General features: G+C 33.1%; 1 pseudogene across 1 annotated transcript; it reads left to right on the plus strand.

Annotated features, from left to right (window-relative positions):
- The first annotated feature begins 1,039 nt into the window (after positions 1–1,039).
- Positions 1,040–17,043, plus strand: LOC149182007 (putative fatty acyl-CoA reductase 4; annotated as a pseudogene). The gene is made up of 10 exons (XR_016256756.1): positions 1,040–1,115; positions 1,202–1,305; positions 1,405–1,610; positions 1,691–1,783; positions 15,074–15,326; positions 15,494–15,655; positions 15,784–15,865; positions 16,070–16,336; positions 16,458–16,594; positions 16,707–17,043. The product of XR_016256756.1 is annotated as a putative fatty acyl-CoA reductase 4 (transcript).
- Positions 17,044–17,471: the final 428 nt, after the last annotated feature.

Below are 17,471 nucleotides of genomic sequence, written 5' to 3' on the forward strand. Positions count from 1 at the left end.
TATAAACTCATTTTTTCACTGCATATGGATTGATCACCCTGAAAAATTCCTAGGGCACTTCGAATGTGATTTATCGCACTAAAGACAACTGGTTTACATATAATTATTTTTATTGTATTTGTATTATTATTATTATTATTATTATTATATTTATATATTTATTAATATCAATAATAATATTTATATTAAATATATATTTATTTAATAATGTAAATGTACATATAATTGATATATACTTATCCATCTATCAAAATGTGTCAACCACATTAATTAATATGATTGTGCTAATATAATTCGAAAAATTCAAAGTTAACATGAAAAGATATATGAAAGTAAATGAATATTAAGTTAAGTTCACTTCAGAGCTAATTCATAAGACATTTGATAAAATGTGAAATGAATTTAAATTAAATACTATGTAATGTCAAAAGGTTTAGTAGAATGCCATGGGAGCGGCTGGCCACCGAACACTATGGATTGCTAGAGTCACGGCACCGAACACCCGTTGTGAATAGGTGAGCTTTACATTGGAATTGATGTTTGTTATAGATGAACAGTAAACATCAATACAAAATCAATAATTTTGTAGGTTGACTGCGGAAATATATATAGGCCGAGTGAGATATTTTGATTGGTTAAACTGGTCATCTTTTCGTTGTGATCGATGGTTAATGTTATTTCGTTGTGATCGATGGTTGTTGTGGATTCCAAAAAAATGCATATGAATTCCAAAATTTTGTTGTTTTAATTTAGTGAGATAACTTGCTGGGTTGATTTTTAAATAAGAAAGGAATAAAGATATTGGTTCCTTTGTATTTTGAACAAGTGTTAACGTATTTTGAAGGGCGGAATGAGATACTTGCGGAAGAGATCCCGACATAAGCGGTGAATTTCTTCTATATAAGGTTGATCACTGCGCCCACTTCAATCAGCTTTCATGCAATAGGAAATCTAGTTCATACATAGTACCTGTGGCTGTTCCCTCCGTCTGATATTGTTATTTGGAGTTGTTTGATATTAGCAGAGCACATAACGAACTATGGCGTCAAATGTTTTAGGTTTTCTCAATGACAAGAGCATATTAGTAACTGGATCGACCGGTTTCCTGGGCAAAAGTATTTGAGACAGTAATGATATTCTTACTTATATCTGGTTTTCACGCTCACAATGATGCTAATTGCACTTTGTTTACTTGATGCAGTTTTCGTGGAGAAAATATTGCGTAAGCAGCCCGGGATTAGACGCATTTTTGTTTTGTTAAGAGCGGAAGATTTGGAATCTGCCAAACTCCGATTTAAAAACGAAGTAAGAAATCGCTGGACTATTTGTATTCATCGATGGATTAAATCTATGACTACTGTTATCGTTCAGTAAAGAAATAGTTTCTTGCGCTATGAATGGCAGGTTATAGGAGCAGAGTTGTTCAAGACTTTGAGGGGGCAACATGGGGACAACTTTGAAAACTTCGTGTTCCAGAAAGTTGTTCCTGTAGTGGGAGACGTTGCAGCAGATCATAATCTTGGAATTGACCAAGAGAGCACGAGAGAGCATCTTTGGGAGATTCTGGATGCCGTTGTAAATATTGCAGCAAGCACAGCGTTTGATGACAGGTTTGTTGCGTTCATAGCTAGTTGTAATTGTTCCAATTATATAATTTAAGTGCTTATTGCCTAACATCAAGCAAGCGTAGATATGACGTTTCACTCAATGTCAACACACGGGGAGCTGAAAATGTTGTGGAAACGATGCCGTAAACTTCAAATCCTCCTGCACGTCTCGACCGGTAAGTGGGATTCATGACAGTTATGTTTTTAAAAACTTGTAGAACTAAATCCACTTATCCACTCAAAAACATAACAATCTTTTTTGAAATTATATTGCCCAATTCCAATAAAAAAAAATCACTTAATCTATTAAGTAAACTGTACTATTAAATTAATGTTATAATTTAGTTATTTTTATGTTTTTTTTAATTTTACTCTTATAAAAAATATAATAAATATGTTGACATTTATTATATTTTCTATAATATATATAAATATGAAATATGTTGACATTTATTATATTTTCTATAATATATATAAATATGAAATATTTTACATATAGATAATAACTATTTAATTTTATTTCTAAAATATTTATGTTTTTTTAATTATTTAATTATTTAAAAAAATATTATATCAACAAAAGTCATATAAAAGTGGTTATGATTTTTTAAATATATGAAGATGATAAATCATGGTATTGACTCATTATATTATAATAAATCTTATTTAAAATTAAGAATCTTAATGATTCAAAATCTTATTAACTTTTTATGTTTGATTTATATATTCATTATTTTTGTCATTAATAATAATAGTTTTAGTCTAACTAGTAGATGATTTTTTTTGTTTTCGTGATTGATGTAAATTTAAACATATATCATTATATTTACAATTATATTAGAAAATGTGATTAAAAAATGTGGATAGAGATTAATAGTATAAATTTAATATTAATCATAATATTCATATTCATATTGATAAATATTTAATAATAAAAATAATAATAATATTACAAAAATAACTATGATAATAATAATTTATATTATTATTATTAATTATTAATTATCAATAAATAAATATTAATAATGAATAAATAATAATAACTAATAATTAAATAAATATTAATATAAGTGTAAGTATATACAAAGCTCTCATTAAAAGGAAGAAGAGGTCATATATTAATAAGATACAAAAGCAACTTCTCCACCTTTCTAAAGTTGCACCAAGAAAGTTTTGATGGAATGTGCTTGTTCGTAAAACAAAAGATAATCATTCTATCCCCTTAGAAAATTGGAATAACTATCTTAAGAAGTTGTCTGACTCTCCAGACACCATGGAAACCATCTTAAATACTCCTATTAAGGAAGATATATTTTCTCTGGAAGACATTGAGTCTGGGATTAATAAGCTTGCTAATGGGAAAGCTAAAGATATTGATGGATACCAAACTGAGATCTTTAAAATGGAAATATCTATCCTCATTCCTCATCTCCAAAAGCTTCTCAATTTGGCTGTAAAGCATGGCTTCCACAAGCTTTGGATGCAAATCCTTATTGTGTCTATATTTAAAAATGGGGAAAAATCGTTCCCTCTAACTACAGGACAATTATGATTAGCCACATCCTAGCCAAGCTTTATGGGCTCATTTTAGAAAATAAGCTTAGTGTTTGGTTCGAGAACCGTTGTAAAAGGGCTAAAGGGAAAGCCAATTTTAGGAGAGAACACTCGACTATCGACCAACTTGTCACTCTCATGATCATTGCAGAGGAATTTTGCAATAGTAAAACCGATCCCTTCTATTGTTTTGTGGACTTTAGAAAAGCTTTCGACATTGTCCCTCGAGATAAGCTCTGGGAGAGACTTGAAGAGATCATGGTTCCTCTTGAACTGAGGATTGTTGTGATCCGCCTCTACGAGACTTTCATTGTCAAGCTTAAGACCAACAAAGGGTGCTTCAAAGTTATTAAATGCAATATCAGGGTTAAACAAGGGTGTCCCCTATCCCCTATCCTTTTTGGTATTTACATCGATAAGCAAGAGGGGTGTTTGGAAACTCTGGGTTGAAAATGAACCGAGCTCGCTAGCATAATCAATACCCTTCTCCTTTATATTGATTTTATCATTCTTCTTGCAAAAATCCATGATGACCTAGACAAGAAACTTAAGACTCTTCATGTCTACTGCTCCAAGATGGGAATGACAGTTAATACAGAAAAGATTAAAGTCATGATCATTAAATCTAAAAAGGTAGCCCATGATAGTTTTGTCTATGATAACCATTGTCTATAGTAGGTTCCTTCTTATAAATATTTGGGTATTGGCTTTCCTCATAAGCTCAACTGGATCTATAACGTCAAGAAAATAAGTATTGGAGGTTGGAAAGCTTATTATGAGCTTGAAAACAATTGTAAGTCGGTCAATATTTACATTTGGAGTAAAAACGGTTCCTCTTTGAGACTCTCGTTACCCTTGTTGTCTTATACAGATGTGAAGTTTGGAGTTACAATATATCTAGAGAGTCGTGGAGAAATATTGAGATGATCCAAAAGAAATTTATAACCTATAACCTCAAGATTAAGGAAATACTCCCTATTCTATCCTCTTGATCGAAGCGGGCATGTCCCCCATTGAAACTATGACTATGTTTAGATATATGATGTATAAGAAAAATATTTACAACATGGAATCCAAGAGGCTCCCAAAAATTGCTTCTAACTTTAGTCAAAACCCCCACATGCGCCTCAAGTGCGGGTGTCATAAGGATGCCCAGTCTTGGCTGAACCCTTGGGGGATTAAGAAGGAGATCATCTTGGGAAGAAATGATAGTATCAAAGATACTCTTACCTCCAATTTTAAGGAGAAGATGTGACATGATAAGGAGATGGAGGGTAAAATGAAGTTAAGATACTATAAGGAGGTGATCAACCCCACATTTGATAACGAGAATTATCTGTCTATATTGACTAGCACTAAGAAGAAAATGAACATCACTAGGATAAGAACTAATTCTCATTAGCTTCAAAGGGAGATCGGGTGGTCGTTTACTCTCAAGACTCCCTAGGATGATAGAATCTGTTAGATTTGTGATACTAAGAAGGTGGAAGATGAAAAACACTTCCTTTTAGACTACCTGACTCTTGCCCACATCCGCTTTCAATTCCCTATCATTAGGCACACCTCCAATATTCTTAACTTATTAATTCAACCCAACTATAACAATCCTAGAGCACTTCTTTCACTTCTCCTTGATCACAGAAACAAGATTTTGCACAATGACAATTAGTATTTTTTTTTATAGGTCTGATAGACCACATTAGTCTTAGTGGACGTTAATCATCATCCTCATCATCAATAAAATCCGTAAATAATAATTAATTAATAATATTAATTAACAATAATTAATTAAGTAATTATTAATAAATAATAATACTAATAATAATTAAGTAATTCATTTTATTTACTAATAATAATTTAATAATAAATAAAATTATTTAATATTAAACATTTGATTTCTTAAACTTTCTTAAACATTCATTTCTGCAACTTCAATGCAAACTATATCAAAACATGGTGTTGTAGGCCATGCTTCAAGGAACCTTAATTCAATCTCAATTATTGTTCCTTCTTCCTAGTTGCTCCTAACATTTGGACATTCAAAATCAAGGTTCGGTTTGAAAACATATGCAGAACGAGATCGATTCTGTTTTTTTTCTCTGCAATTATATATTTCTCTTATTGCACTTCTTTCTTTTCCTCTACCACTTCCACTTCTTTATGAACCTCGACTGCTTCAAAGATGTTGTCTTCCACTTGGTTTTCAAACCCAAGTGAGTTTTTGTCACCAAATTATAGTTTATCAATGAGATGTTTTTCTTGCATCTTATGCAACCATTCATCATTAATTAACTGGTCTTCATCAAAATTGACATCAATAAATTGAATTGTTGGATTCACCATAACACTGGTTGCTCCAGTGGCAACTTCATTGTCATCAACAAGCATTGTTGCTAGATTCACAAAATCGTCATCTAGTTGTGGTTGTGCATAGTGAGATTCACGAGCATCTGTGTGCCCTTTCCTTGCATTATCATTGTTATCCACTTTGAAGTGGGATTCACCAAATTCTTCATCTCTTGTAGATCTGATGTTATAGATCCACCTTCATCTTCAACATGAATACTCCCCCCTACACCAAAATTCCTCTCAAGGATATGCCAAGCCACCTTGGCTATCTTTGCATCTCTAATGAGAGGAAGAATGTTATCATCTATGCATTCCTTTATGTATTTCAATGCGTAATCATTCTTTTTCCTTTTAGCTTCCAATTCTTCCAAAAAGATCTCAAACATCTCTTGTTGTCATTTTGACCTTATCAACATCTTGGCTTTTCCCATTTCTTAAGCACTAGCTCACTACGGCTTAACAAGCAAATGAAACTGCAAACATAACCAGTAAAAATACCTCCATGGTGACTTCTTTACTATTTAACTTCCACAAAGTAGACAAATTCTCAAAAAAAAAACAAAAGATACAAAAAGGTTTTCATAAACTCGTTCTTTAACCCCAAAAAAATACAACCCTTCCTCATTTGAAGCATACTCTCTTCTTTTTGAAGCATACTCTCTTATTTTTTTTAATTGGACAATATCACTTTGTTTTTTTTTTAATAATCCCTAATATCTTTAAATTATGAGAGATGGGCCTTTTTTAAATAAATCACATAAGGCCTTTATTTTATTTTTTTAATTTACACAATGGCTTTAGAAATAATACTAAAGGCACGCAAAAATTACGTGAGTACTTTTTAAAAGAAAACTGCATGGCGGCTTTGCATAAGAATTCCCCAAAACATATGCAGATACCTTTCCTTGCCGTTGACTCTCACAATCGAACATTTGATTATATTAACTCGATTTCGTTCAATTTGAGGCTGCAGGTTTTGTTTGTACTTTTATTTTTTAATACCCCCTTTTAAACGAAGTTCTACATCCCTTCTTGAGATGCCGGGTGAAGTGGAAGCCTCAAGAATGCTATGTAATAATCTACAGCAGTTCAGTATCACCTCCCGCATTCTTTTCATAACTGCTAGATTTGTGTACTGGTGTAATTTTCGCAAATCCTCGTTAAAGATTTACCTCAATCAAGCTTTCCTTCTCGAGAATCAAGAACCGTGTTGATTTCCCTCTTCTTCGGTGTTAGAAATAAATAAATAAATAAAACATGGGAAAAATCTTAGTCGCCATCATCAATCATTAGTTTTAATTACATTTTACAAAATCTGTGGATGAAAAGAGATGTTACATTCTTCCATCCAAAGCTCTTATTCATATTTGGCTACTATCACCCTTTTAAGATTATGAAGGCAATATATCACCTTATGTGGTCAACTACATATAAGATAGACTCCAAAGGCTACCCTATGTTGCAAATATGGCTTAACAATATCAACCTTCACATGGTATCAGAGCTTGGACCCAGGTTCAATTCCCCCAAGTTGCATTTGAGGGAGGGTGTTGGAAGAATCACCTCACCTCTATAGAATCCGTAATTTCCACCCTGGGGATCTTAGTTACTGGCTTGTAATGTTTACCAACACCTACGAACACCTGCGGATTTTGATATAACGACAAACCTTCACAATCCATTGTATTAAGTGGATCACTGGAACATATCCTCTTCTCTTTCACAACCCCTTAAATTCATCCTTCAATCATTTTCATTGACTTGACTTAGCTATTTAAAAGTCCTTGCATTGACTTGACGTAGCTATTTAAAAGTCCTTGTTGGCTTATAAAGAGCCACTCAATTCATAAATAAGAGAAAATAAGTCGAGGACTGCTAGCATACGGCATGTTTTGTTATTTATTTACAGAGATTTTTCATTTCGAAAGTATATGCCTAAATACAAACAGATAACCCTGCTTTTATGTAAAAGGTTTTTAGATAAATAAATTTTGAAAACAGGTGTTATAAATATACCAGTATATTTATTATATTTATTTATTAGAGAACGATTTTGAATCAGGGTTTTAGATTTATGGTTCGGAAGGAAGAGAGGTTTATGAGAAAGATTGCAAAATTGATTTTTTTATTGTATATTTTTTTTAAATGTATTTTAAAAATGGTTTAGTTTAAATGAATAAGGAAGAAAATTAGGAAAAAACATTTTTGTTAGGAAACAAAATTATATATATTTAAATTTTTAATTGATGGTAAGGTAGATGAAGAAAGTTGAAAAATTGACACACAAAACACATGACCTTATACACGAATTGTTGTTCTTATCTATTGATCACACAAACCTTGACTTGATTACAATGAACCAGGTGAAGGGTATTTAAACTTTTTCGACTAGTGATTCACCCAAAATAACTTAACATGCACATACATATTAAATTTGGACTTCTCCAAATATACACTAAACTCAACTTGACTCACACTTAACTCAATTAACTCACACTTTAAATATGGAATGCACTTAACTCAACTTATCTCTCAATGCATCACTTGACTTTGATCTTGCTAGATCTTCATGCAGGAGTAATTACTATTTCCAACACTCCCCCTTAATTATGATTGTATGACTCAACATAACTCAACATTACTCAACTATGCCTACTAGGTTTACAATAAAAATTGATTCAATCATCACTCAAACATGCCCACTAGTCTATGTCTCAGCGAGGCTTACAATGACTCAAAACTTTAACAATTTTCTTTTTCTTTTTCATTTCTTCCAGAATCTATATCCTTCAAATTGCTTCATTTTCTGTTGCACATTCTTTATGTAGGCTCCATATTTCTTTACTTGTTGATGTTGTAATGTTTCTTTGACTTGTCTTGAATTTGCGCTGAAAAATAATCTGATCATGTCTTCTACAACTTCCTCTTCAAAGATTTGTTCAACTTGTACTGTTGCCCCAACTCTCCATCTTCAAATTGTCCTTTCTACTCTGCTTCCTGTGCTTCATATTCCTGTCTTCCTTTCTGTCATATTTCTTGATAACATATTTTTATCTCTTCTTGACTCCATTGCTGAAAAATGGTTTTAATGCATTCTTCCTTGTTTACAGAAATTTCCATATCCTTCTCTTCATTTTCATCATCAGGTAGTGCTTCTTTTCTCCTATAGTCTGCACACTCAAGATCATCATTAGGCTTACATGTAAAATCATAATCATACTCATTTTTCTTGTTCACCACTTCATTTAATTCTTTTATTCCAATTATTGCTTTAAAAATATCATCAACTTGTTCAATTGACTTCTCAATCCATTATTCAATGAGCTTCAAATTTAGATCAAATTTATTAACAACTTTTTTTTCAACTTCGACTCCAATGCTATTTTGAAGACCTACATATTCAAAAATAATGTTAAGAACATCTTCATTATGGTTTGCAGTGAAAGCTTTCTCCTCTTCCTCTTCCTTCTCTACCTCTTCAACTTCACTGAAACTAACTTCCACTATTATTTCGATAGCAGGTATTGTCATCAAAAACTCTTGAATCACTTTATCCTCTTCTTGATCATCAACTGCTGCTAGATCATATACTACTTCATGAGTAGTTCCAACTTTTGCTTCAACTTGTTGCTATAGTGACTACTTCAACCTTCAATTCTTCATCAAACATAGCACTTTCCATATTGTCACAATTAATCCATGTTTAAAAAAATAAATCACATATCATCAACATAATGTTCATCCACACCATGGTGGATTATTTGAGCATCCATGTCATTAAAAAATTCAACTTCATTAAGTTTATCAGTTGTTTCTGGATTCACAAGAGATGCACTCCCATCTCCACAAACCATTACTTCATATGAACATTCTCTTTGTCGTTCTCTAGCTTAAATATCTCAACCTTTGGTCAATCATACTAATCATTTTTTACATATCCTAAAACAAATATGTTTTCAAGATGTGTCCCGTAAGACACAATCTTTATCCAAAACATTATCATGCTTCACAAAACAAAAAAATTGCAAACCTATAGAAACCCTAAACTCAAAACTTTAAATCAAATACAAACCTTTTCCTTTTATTTTAATATTTTTTTTTAATCACTTTTTAAATCTCACTTTTTCCCTTTATAAACCTTTTTCGAACTCTTTATATACATTCAAGAAATTAGTGAACCATATGAACCATTTTTACTTTTCTTAATGAACACTGTACTAGGAAATTAGTGAACCATATGAACCATTTTTACTCTTCTTAATGAACATTGTACTCTGACTTTTTGTCGCTTGTTCCTTTAAGATTCATTCTTTATTATGTTATGGCAAACGCTGCCTGTGATGAAGAAGGGAGGAGGCACTCCAAAATCTCGTGCCTGTGCCGAATAATGCGGTTGGATATGTTATTGCCAGTTAAACGCGCCTGCTACTACTTGCGTGTGGCCTTTCCAATTTGACTCTCTCTACCCAACGAATTTCTCTTCAACAACTACCATATCGTGATACGGGGGCAGGCATCGCAGGCTCTTCGTCTCTTTCACAAAAAACAATTTCCTCAAATCTTCAAACTTAATTTCAATTTTGATACCAATTTGATCATAAGGTAGATTAAGAGGAAAGACATGAAATTGACATGGACACAACACATGACTTGCTATTCTTCTTTATTGATCACACAAACCTTGACTAGTGACTCTCCCAGAATAACTTAACATGCACACACAATGAATTTATACTTCTCCAAATGTATACATAACTCAACCTCAATCACACTTAACTCAGCTAAGTCGCACTTTAAATTTGGAGTGCACTTAACTCAACTTATCTCTTCATGCATCACTAGGCTTAGATCTTGCTAAATTTTCATATGAGACTAATTACTATTTCCAACAAAAATGAATAAAACTCAAAATTAACAAAAAAAACATCATTGCTAGAAAAAAAAAAAAAATGTGTACTCACCAATTTTTCCTGAATTTAAAATTTTAATTCATACTTTTATGATATCATATCTAATTTGATTCCGAATTCTAATTTGGATCTGAACATGGTAACTATGGTATAGATGTTAGAAAGGTAGAGGAGCCAAAACACAAATTTCACACACAAAACACAAGAGTTTCAGCTATTTTATTGATCACACAAAACTTGATTATTACAATGAATCTGGTGAGGGATATTAATATGTTTTCAACTAGCGACTCACCTAAAATAACTTGACATGCAACCACACAATAAATTCGACTATGAATTAAATCAACATGACTCAAGGCTCAATTAACTGACTCTCTAATTTTAGCTAACTCCTCATGCCGGAGTAATTAGATTATTTTAACATTGCCCCTTAATTATGAACGCTAAACTAAGACATGATTCATGACAAAACAAACATGCTTCTTGGTCTATGTCTCAGCTAGGCTTACAACACCCAAGTTTCTTTTGTGAAACTCAAACACATATTTTGCTAATGGCTTGTTAAATATATGAGCCAATTGATCACTCCATTTACAAGGCTTCATGTGAAGTTCTCCATTTCTCTCAAGTTCTCTAAAAAAGTGATATCTAGTAGAAATATGTTTGCTCTTCTTATGAAACACACTATTCTTCGATAGTGTGATCGTTGAGGTGTTGTCATAATATATCGTTGTTGATCCTTCTTGTTTCTATTTGAGTCCATTAAATACTCTTCTTAACCACATTTCTTGACATGTTGCTAATGATGTTGCTACACATTCTCCTTCTGTTGATGAAAGTGTCACAACAAGTTGCTTCTTTGATGCCCATGCTATCACACCTGAACCAATATGGAACATATAACTAGAAGGTCTCTTCCTATCATCTAAACTACCTACAAAATCACTACCTATATATCCAATCAAATCCTTCTTCTATGTGCTTCCATACATTATGCCACAATCTCTAGTTCATGGTATGTATCTCATAATTATTTTTCCTTTTCTCTAATGTGTGTCTCTCGGGCTCTCCATCAATCTCGAAAACAAAATTAATCCTTGCATAATATATGGTCTTATAGCTGTGAGATACATGAGACTGCCAACCAATCTTTTGAATAGAATTGGATTGACATATAATCCTTCACCATCTTTGCTTAACTTTGTACTTGTTGCAACTCATGTAGGGAAAGGTTTGCAATTTTCCATCCTGGATATTTTTAGCAAATCTGTGGCATATTTATTTTAACAAATAAAAATTCCTTTTTTCAAATTGCTTAACTTCTATGAAAAGAAAATATTTCATAAGACCGAGATCTATTATCTCAAATGATTTCTTCATGGCTTCTTTAAATTCATCTAACTCAAGATCACCTGTAAAAATCATGTCATCAAAATATAAGAAAACAATCAAAATTTGTCCATGCTTATTTACCTTTGTGTAAAAGGTAGGCTCAATGTTGCTTCTGCAAAATCCATTCTTAATCATGTAGCTGTTAATTCTTCTATACCAAGCTCTAGGCGCTTGCTTCAATCCATAGATCACTTTATTCAACTTTTAAACTTTATCTTATTTACCTTCAAGATGATAACCTCAAGGCTACTGCACATAAATTTCTTATTCAAAAATTCAATTCAAGAAGGTTGATTTCACATTCACCCGATATACTTTCCAATTGTTTTGAGTTGTTATGGATGGAACTGCTCTTATAATATCCAATATGGCTACTAGAGCAAACATTTCTCCAAAATCTATTCTCATTTGCTGTGAGGACCCTTTTGCTACAAGTCCTGATTTACATATGTCAATTTCACCTTTCTCATTCAACTTTGTCTTGTACACCCACTCCACACCAATGAAATTTTTTTCCTTCGGAAAATCAACCAAATACCATGTATGATTCTTTTCAATAGCTTCAATTTCTTCATCCATGGCTTCCACCCAATTTTCATCTCTGATTTTTCTTCAAATGAAGAAGGTTGGAATGATAGAAAAGAAAAAGTTCAAATAACATATAAATAATCATAATATCTTTCAGACTTTCTCATCTTTTTCTTACCATTGCTTGAGTCATCACCTAATTGACTGTCGGGAGAATCTTGATCTACTGATATGCTTGAAGATACACGTTGCTAAGAAAATCTTGGAGTCCTTGTTGGCGTGTCTCTATTTTCTATCTTCACCTGTGATTCTTGCTGCTCCTTTTCTGCTACATCATCTTCTACCATTAGTGGAACTTGTACATCAATTGTTTTGTCTATACTATCATTTCATGAATTTTGTTCTTAGAGCACAATATATCTGCTAATTATGGTCTTCTCAATGACAGGGTTATATAATTTGTAAGCTTTTGACTGCTCACTATAAACAATAAATATGCTTTATTCACTTTTATCATCCAATTTGCCTCTTCGCTGCTTGGGCACATGTGCATAAACTACACATCCAAATACTTTGAGATGAAAGATGCTGCTTGTTCTAGTATTTTGTTCATCACACTTTTTGTAGGAGATCTATTGATCACATAAATAACACATGAAACTGCTTCTGCCCAATACTCATTAGACAAGTTTCTTCCTTTCAACATGCTTCTTGTCATGTTCATAATTGTCCTATTCTTTCTCTCTGCTACACCATTCTGCTGCAGTGTGTATCCAATTGTAAATTGCCTTAGGATTCCATGTTGTTTGCAATAATCATGGAATCCCTTTGAATCATATTCTCCACCATGATCTGACCTCAATACCTTGATTTGTCGATCACTTTGGTTCTCTGCTAAGTCTTTGAATTCTTTGAACTTTGCAAAAGTTTCAGATTTCTACTTCAAGAAGTAAACCCAAGTCTTTCTACTATAATCATCAATGAAAGTGAGGAAGTAACAACTTCCACAAATCGAATGTGTCCTCATAGGTCCATAGAAGTATGTATTCACTAGCTGAAGAGGTTGCTTTTCTCTGTATGCAACTCCCTCTCGAAAACATTCACGGTGTTGCTTTCCCAAGATGCAACATTCACAACTACTAGCAATTTCTTTGATGGGAGGTAATCCTCTAACATATGTTTATGTTGCAACAATCTTAAATGAGAAAAGTGGAAGTGTCCAAACCAAAAATTCCATAAGCAATAATCATTAGAAAATGTAATTGCAAAAGAATTGACATGATCACTGTAATTCATGACTAGAGGAAAGAGTATGGTCCTCGTCATCTACACCTTTGCTATCTGCTTCTTATTTTAGGGATTGTCATATATAACACATTGTTTTCATTGAAAGATAACTCTGTATCATTTTTGTGTCAATTGACCAACGCTTATTAAATTATGTTTGAGACCGACAACATAATATACCTCTCATATTTTCTTTAACTCCCCTTTCTTGGTCAAAATGTTGACCACTCATTTTCCATCTACATCCACAGTCTTTTCAGTCCCCAACTTTACCTATATCTTCACAGATTGATCCAAATTTGCAACCAAATTCTTTTTGCTTGTCATGTGATTACTGCAACCACTATCTAATAGACACACATTATTAGAAATTTCATGCATATTATGACAAGCTAGGAACATGGAGTTAGTACTCTTTGTAGTGATATTAGCTCTATGGTTGACTTGATCCGCTATCCTCTTCTTTCAATCACCAACATAGTGACCAAATTTATTGCAATAATAACATATCACCTTTGATTTGTCAAATATTTAACTATTTCTTAAGCTTTTGCAGTTGTTCCACTTTCATGTTCATGCTCCTCTCGGCCATCTCTCTGACAACCATGTCTTTGGCCTCATCCTATGCCTATCGATCTACTTCTGCCTCGACCTCTGTCTCTTGAAATAGAAACCTAACTTTTGAAAGTGGTTTTTAAAGTGGAGTCCATATTTCTATCTATCCTTACCTCATTTGATAGAAGTGATCCCATCAACTCATCAACTGTTAGTGATGTATGACTACTACCACAACATCAAATTTGGTAGACAAAGCTCTGAGGACCCTCTCAACTGCTGTTTGATATTTAAATTTCTCACCATAATTTTTTAATTCATTTACAACAGTCATGACCCGATTCATGAATGAATCGATGTCCTTTGTCTTAGTCGTTTTTAATTGTGTTGATTTTTCCTAAAGGTTGCGACCTGTAATTTGATTTTTTGTTGGGCCCGCCAACTTTATAATGCACTCAATATATAGATCAAATAAGAGGGAAAATATTTTTCATTCTCACTTACCTATTATTGTTAATTGTTCTCTTTGATTTTTTTATAATTTCTATTTAATATCAATTTTTTGGAAAGACTCTTCTATTGATTACAAAAAACTTAATTATCACAATGATGGCAATAATAGATATTTATATGTTTCCAACTAGGGACATGTCTAAAATAACTTGACATGCAACCACACACTAAATTGGATTATAACTTAACTCAACTTGACTCAACGCTCTCTAATTTTAACCAACTACTCAACCAAAAGTAATTAAACTATTTTAACAATAAACCTTCTCATCCTGTTATAATACAATTTATTTATCTCAATTTATCTAATAATGCGAATATATATGTATGCTATCAAAATTAAGATAAACTGATCTTACTGTAATGCGACAAAAGCTTACGTTGTTGGGCATGGAAGTGGAAGAATAAAAGAGAGCCAACTGGAAATGGGAGTATCTATGACCCCCGCCAATGGACTGGATGACGAAAATGGTCCACCTCTGAGCCTAAATATCGAAGCGGAATTCGGTTTGCTGGAGAATACACTAGCCAAGTTACAAATGAACTCGTCACCTACTGCTTCAAGTAGCATGGGTTCTCATCCACACAAAGAAGCCATTAAAGAGCTCAAAGAGTTGGGTTTAGAAAGGTATTTTTTTCCCTGAGAAGCCATTGCATTCAGTGTTTTCATTTTAGATGTTTCATGGATTATTTTTTGTTTTGACATTAAAATATCATATCATATATAGTGAATTCATTCTAAAATTATAAATCAAAATAGAATCATTCACGCACTGGGTATGGATATCTGAGCAGGGCAAAAATGTTTGGGTGGCCAAATACTTACACGTTTACCAAAGCAATGGGAGAGATGTTACTGGACAACGCAAGGGGAAACCTTCCGGTGGTCATCGTCCGACCGACCATTATTGAGAGTACATTGGCAGAGCCCTTCCCTGGCTGGATGGAAGGCACCAGGTCCTCATAGCCATTTTTATTTATCACATTTCCTTCCGAGTCTTGATCACCACCAATTTTTCGCATTGATATTATTCGTATGAATGTCATAAGCTGATGATGACATGCTTTCTGGGAATGTAATGCAGAACCATGGACACCTTTATAGTAGCATACGGAAAGGGGCGACTCTCTTGCTTCATGGCCGATCCAGAGCTCATCCTAGACGTGGTTTGTCCGCTACTCCAAGCATTAATAAACAACGACTAAACTGTTCCAAAACCACTCGTATAGAATTAGTTAATTTTGTTTTACTCTTTTATATATATATAGAGGCATACCGACCTCTTATCGCGCTGTAAAACGTCCCTCTCCTCCTATAGAAATAAACCGTATATTATTGTTTATTGACATTATTTGTTTGGAGATCAACAGATTCCAGCAGATATGGTGGTAAACCAGATGCTAGCAGCTATGGCGACACATGCTTACGAGAATGATCTGTTTATTTATCACGTCGCATCATCCGTGGAAAATCCATTGCCTTGCTCCCTTCTAAAGGATGAGGCATATAATTATTTTTCAAGGAATCCTTGTGTGAGCAACGATGGAAAACTAATTCACGTAAAAGAGGTCTTCTTTCTGGAGAGCATGAGCAGCTTTCGCCTGTACATGTTACAACGCTACAAAGTACCTCTTCAGGCAAGCTAATACTCCACTCTTCTTTATAAACATCATCTTAATTTCAATATCGCGCTTTCAGTATAGTTTTAACTTTTACCGATTAATTAGCACAGTGCTGTTGGTGGTTGGTTATGAATAGGTGATCGGTGTAGTAAACAAAGTCATCTCCATCTTCACAGCACGTTTTACACCTCGTTACGACCGTATGCTCCGAAATTACAACTTCATCATGTATTTAGCAGAATTGTACGCGCCTTACATCTTCTTTCAGGGAAGGTATTGTCGCTAACTTTTTTTTTTCAATTTCTCATTTCGTCACGCATTATACTGTTTTTCTCTATCTGTTGTCACCATTATAATAAGGTGGTTGATTCTGTGGCTATATCAGCTTTGACATAACAAATACTGAACGCCTATTGCAAAAGATTTCCGCAGAAGACTTGAAAGCGTTCAACTTCGATGTAAAATGCATCGATTGGGTCGATTACCTGTCAAACGTGCATATCCCTGGGGTAGTCAAATATGTGCTTAAGTGAAACATTGGCAATGATAACATCGTCAACAGCTAAGCCCAGTTATACTATGTCATATGATTGTGAAGTTTTTCAACCAAATAATTGCTACACCATTTGCTTCATAAACAGGATTTTTGGAATAAACCGCTACCTTTACTCTTAAATTGACATGGTATCTATTTGGCAAGGCCCAGATGGCTTAATTTTATAACTATCCAGAAATCTTGCTTCGTAAAAAAAATAAAATAAAATAAAAAAATATATGTATATATCGTAATTGAAAAAACGTTTTCTTTTACTCTCTCTCATATTGACATTGAGAGTATAAATTTGTAAAGATTGAGATTGTTTAATTTTATAATTATGTTAATAAGTATGTTTTGGGATGGAATTTGATGGGCAATTCACTTGCCATGGGGTGATTTGTCAGTGAAATACAATTCAAAAGTTTATAAAGTTGTCAAAATCCTTACTTGATATTAGGAAATCAGCAGAGAAAGTATGAAAACTGTCACTGGTGACTCTGTTTTGAAATTCCAACCCTAGGTATGTTTATTTCATAATTGGTTTTAAGAATTTTAATTTATTTATATATAATTATTAAGTGAATGGTAGAGATTTAACTTTAACAAAATATT

The sequence above is a fragment of the Pinus tabuliformis genome, chromosome 3_2, assembly GCF_031772625.1.
Source record: "Pinus tabuliformis cultivar Carrire ecotype Pingquan chromosome 3_2, CPIR1, whole genome shotgun sequence".
Taxonomy (NCBI): Eukaryota; Viridiplantae; Streptophyta; class Pinopsida; order Pinales; family Pinaceae; genus Pinus; species Pinus tabuliformis.